Source organism: Fulmarus glacialis, unplaced genomic scaffold, assembly GCF_000690835.1.
Source record: "Fulmarus glacialis isolate BGI_N327 unplaced genomic scaffold, ASM69083v1 scaffold31749, whole genome shotgun sequence".
Taxonomy (NCBI): Eukaryota; Metazoa; Chordata; class Aves; order Procellariiformes; family Procellariidae; genus Fulmarus; species Fulmarus glacialis.
In genome coordinates this window covers 420-5,490 of record NW_009232205.1, presented here as the reverse complement: position 1 = coordinate 5,490, position 5,071 = coordinate 420, and the positions used below count along the sequence as shown (strand labels likewise).

At 43.1% G+C, this 5,071-nt stretch overlaps 1 protein-coding gene across 1 annotated transcript in view; it reads right to left on the bottom strand.

Annotated features, from left to right (window-relative positions):
• The window catches only part of WNT7A (wingless-type MMTV integration site family, member 7A), a 34,952-nt gene that overhangs the window by 29,622 nt on the left and 259 nt on the right, over positions 1 to 5,071 (bottom strand). The window lies entirely within an intron of this gene.

The following is a 5,071-nucleotide window of genomic DNA, read 5'->3' as shown; positions in this document are numbered from 1 at the left end:
GAGAGTTCCTGATAGTTACTGAACAGCCAGTTAAGAGTTTGGCTTGTAGGATAGCTGTCATTTGTTTCAATAGGCAAGAGCGGGAATGTCCCCTCTTCCTTTACGTTGTTGAAGCTATAGAAGAAAAATTTATTTTAATATATGGAAAATAAATCACTGCTAAATTCAGTCCGGTGAGCAGCGTAGAGCTAACAGTGTACTGTGTAAAGGAAAGCTAACAGCCTCTGCTGTTTTAACGTGTACATTTGGGTATATCTGTAATGACCCCTGAGCCAAAGGCATTGTGCACAACATACATACGTGCTGACTTGTCCTGCTACGCTCAAAAGTTTTAAGACCAGTTTGTCCATGTGGATTCTTGTTTTGATTTCAGCTTTCCTTATTCACATGAGTCATGTCAGGTGGATGAAGGTATCAGCGTGATTACCGAAACATTTTTCAGTGTAAAAAAACCCCAGGAATTGGTGGATTTTAGTAAGACCAGGATGAAGACTTGGTTGAAACCAGTTTTGCTGTAATGTTCTTCAGGGACCACCACATGTCTTCACAGCCCTCGGCCGATTCCCTCCATCCTCTCCCACGCAGGGTCCGCGACAGCTTCCCCAAGGCTGTAGTGCCTTTCTTTTCATAGATCTGCCCTGAAACGAGTTTCCACTTTGCTGCGTCACTCTGTAGAGATGCAGTCAAACAGTTTGTATTATTTTCACTTGGGAAGTCTCATTTAACAGTGGCAGTGCTGCTCAGTTATGACAAAAGGACACAGTTTTGTGGTTTTGCCCTATGATGCCGATATGGTGCTGTCCTCTAGGTACCATCAAAGGTATGCACATCCTGAGGCAATTATCTGAGATGGTTACTCCTTGGCCTGTGGTTATCACAAACAGCAAAGTTACCGTTGACAAGGTGACCTGTTCACAAGGTCGCACACCGCAAAATGGGGCTCGGGCACCTGCCGAAAGGCCTTGGCCATAGCGCCTGCTCTTGCTGTGATCCGCCAGAGCCCAAATCCGACTTTCAGATTCTATCAACGGCATCCCTGGTTGCTCAGACGTTTAGGCTTGAACCACATTTCACCTGAAGAGAGGTGGGCAGGAGTTTTTTGACCTATCCTGCTTTAAAACCTTGTTTTTGATTGTGGCTGTCTTCGGGAACAGAACTGCTGACCGTTGTAACAAGTATGTTTGTTTTTAAAAGTGTCCATAATTGCAGCGCTGCGTCATCTCCATGGTTATTTTAAAAATTCTCTTTGTGACTTTACATTATTAATAAGGTGTCTACGGAATTGTCTAGAAAAAAATCCTTGCGTTGATCTTGATTGCAACTTTTATCGTTTCCTGTCGTAATTGGACCAAGTCCTCAGCTGGAGTAAACTGATGTCACCTCTGCTCTGTTATTTCTTTTCATGTTATTGGCACTATTGTCACCAGCTGTCACGATAAGATATCCACAGTATGTCAGTAGGGAAGAATCTCTGTTTTGAAGGACAAACTAGATAAAATGACACAAGAAACGGAGCGTATATGCTGTGTGCTGGTTGGAAGCATGCTATAATGAGCTGGAAACTCAAGTCTGATCACAAATACGCCATACGAAGCATGGGTGAATTTAAGCGGTTGCTAACTATAATTCTACAACTAAAATTAGCACTGGACGACGGATTATATGTGAATTTGTTAAAATGCAGATACATAAATGCCACAGATTAGAACAGGAAAATTTTGTTTGATGCTTTCCTTCTACAGATTTCAAAGTGCGTTGCCAAGGCTAGTATCCCTGTTGCCATTTTAAAAATAGGAAAAGAGAAACACAGAGGAGGAGAGCGCCAGTGTCCCTCAGCCACACAACGGCAGAGCCACGAGGAGGACTCAGGCCTCCTGAATCACTCTGCAGTGTCAACAAAAGAATTTAAATAATCTGGGTACATTTGCATAGCATTCATAAAACAGATTACCCAGTAAAGGTGAATGTAATGAAAGCTGGTTTTGAAGAGAATTAGCTTGGTGTGCCATCAAAATCATGGGTTGGGAAATAGTTCACAAGAATCCGTGGTATCCAAGGGAACTTATTTGTATGGACTAACACACGCAAATCCTATTAACATAAGAGTTACTTAAGCACATCCTCCCAAATTGATATTAGACTTTGCTCGTTGCAGGCGTTCGGCAGTGCAGTGGCAAGGCGAGCCACATTATTGTCATTCTGAAGTCATATCCTAATCATAGAGCAAGCACATCAGTGCCACTCCAGAGGCAGCGCAAAGCCCTCTAATAGAGAAAGCAGAATGAGGTCATGCGTGGCCCACTGACTTGATTGCAAGTGGCAAGACAAAGGTGCCCCGTGTACTTCCGAGGTAATAACTTTAAGGATGCAATTGGCCGAGAAATAGAATCAGTCTTTGAATGCTATAAAAGGCACTAATGCATTAGTTGCTGTTTGAATAGTATTTTGTAATACACACCGTGTCAAAGGACTGGGAATCTAGAGCTGCTGCTGCTAATTAAAAAAGCTATAAGGGTACAACACCTTTGCCCTAACGTTAACCTGGATTGTTCTTGTGCACAGTAACCTTAAAATACGTCCCACAGGGTACACGGTCCTTCACGTCACACGTCTCTCTCTCTTTGCTGTCTAGGGTAGGGAACACAGGCCTGATCTCCTCCTGTTTGTGGGCACTGAATTTGACTTACAGCTTTATGGCACACAGGTTTTCCCTTTTTAATCAGAGCGAAATATCAGCCTTTACTTCTTTGAATAGTAACTTAGAGCACACCCTGACACAGTGTGGGAAAGAGAGAGAAAGGTAGGAAAGAGATGCTTTTTCTTTATAGCCATAGAAAGATGAGCTGTGTCAGATATCCTAGGTTTCTGTACGTGCTGACAGGCAAGAAGTGGAAGAACAAGGAGACAACCTGAGCAGGGGTGGTTACGTTATAATATTGCATGGTGTTTGAGGGCCTGAGTATTCTTATCCTTGAGACACCATGCATGTCTTGTGTGCATGTAAAATTCACCATTGCAGATTTCAAACCTGTGTGATTTTTTATCAAAGTTTATTTTCAAATGTAAATGTATAACCTGGTTAAATTTGAAGTTTTGGGTTGTTCTTTAAATGAGTTTTATACTTTGGATGCCATTCAACACTTGACTGTGTTCCGAAACCAACGATGAATTTGCCCTATCCATCTTAGCCTCGTAATGGATAGATAGATCATATTAAGAGTTATCACCTCAAAGACAGATCAAAGTCTACTTCCTTTAATATTGACTTTCTTTAAAAGGACCTAAATATAACCCGCTAGCTAAATAATTCAATTTTGGGAGGGGGGGAGGAACTGAGTGCATGTTTATACAATAGACCACAATAACTCGGCAGTTTTATGATTTGTTGGAGAAGAAGAAATCCTTCTCACATTTTCTGTTTAAGGAAATGTTACTCTTAGACTAAATGAGCCCAAACCTGTCAGCCATCCAAATGGACTCTTCACTGACATAAGTGGCAAACACTTGCATGGATCACTGACAGGAACAGCTCAGCTCAAGGAATAGAAACAATGAGCTAATCTGAATAAATGGTCCATTTTCAGATGTTTCACAATGTCGTGCAGGGTGGTTTTTACATTCCCTACTTGACTCACTCTGTTTGGTTATCAAAGGTGTTGAAAGATCGGTAACTCACACAGGGCTTTCAAATTTAGTCGTCTTGTTCTCTTTCTGTTCTTTCCTTAAATATCTCTAAGTTTTGGAAAATACACATATCAGCGTGCACACATGTGATAAAATATACGTTTAGTTAATGCCAGGCGATTCCGGGGAGTTCCAGAGCAGAGTGGCAATGCTGTGTCTCTGCATTTCATGAGAATGCAAGGAACAAGGTCCTAGGGCCATATCCTGCCATTTGGCCATATGGACTAAACGGTGCCTGGGGCCAGTCCAGTCCAGAGGATTTCCCAATAAGCTAGAAGCCAGGCACAGCTGCTGTAGGACTGCTCGGGCTCTTCTAGCTTCTGTCCTCAGTCACTTCTTCTGTTCTCATGAAACATCCGTGGCTTATATCACGCTAAGCGTTGTTCGACTGGTTATCTGGTTTTTTGCACCTACATTTTAGATGGGGAGGAGGCAGAAAGACCTCAAGGCTGGAAACCACAGATCCCATCTTCAACTTCTGGATGTGGAATGCCGTACTGTGAGTGACTAGCTCTCATTGATGGCTCTAAAAATGGCTATACCTGTATTTGGAAAAGACTTTTCCTCGCTCTTTGTATTTTAGGTGCTGTGGAATCAACAAACATTGAGTAAGCTCCACTGCTGTGTGTTTTGCAGTACAGGGGTATGAGAGTTTTAACCTCAGCTCTGTTTCCTCAGGTATTTGTGTTTGTCATTATTACTGCTGGTTTAGTTAAGAATTTCAAAGTATTTTGTACTGTTGCAAAAACTGGCAAAAAAAGGAAACTGGAAATGGGATCTTCTGCCTGTTGATTGGAACAGTTTTTGTAAATGCCCTGACATCTCAACCAGAACACACCCGTTCTTTCTGGTGGGAGAGAGGGCACTAGGTATAGTTGCTATAGAATAACTATTTTATGTGGTGGAAATTTCTTATAATATAAGAGACTGATTGCTGGACCTTAATCCCAGCAGGTAGAAACATCAGGCCAGTATCACTGGTGAGATGCCTGCACCCCAGAAATGTAATTCTAACCCCGCTCAGCATTCGGTCTCTGACAACTACTTTTAACCAGAACCTTTTTCTCATCCTGAAGTACATGAATAAGGCTGCTGTCCTGTGCACACAAACGGAAAATCTTTCAGAAAGGATTTGTGAGAGCAGGACAGTGAAATACTGTGGTGGAAGTGCCTTCCTGAACCGCAGCATTGGCCACGGCAGGTACCCTGCTAGGAGGAAGCACAGATGCCCGTCACGTTGGTAAGGACAGCCACAGCGTCCCTGTGAACATGCTCAAGGCGACGGTCCTGCCCTGGCTGGCACAAGCTGTGTGAGCTAGCCGGTCTTCCCCAACGCCAACAGCCGTGCCCCATGACACTCCCCGTGTGCCCCCCCTTTTGGTGTCGT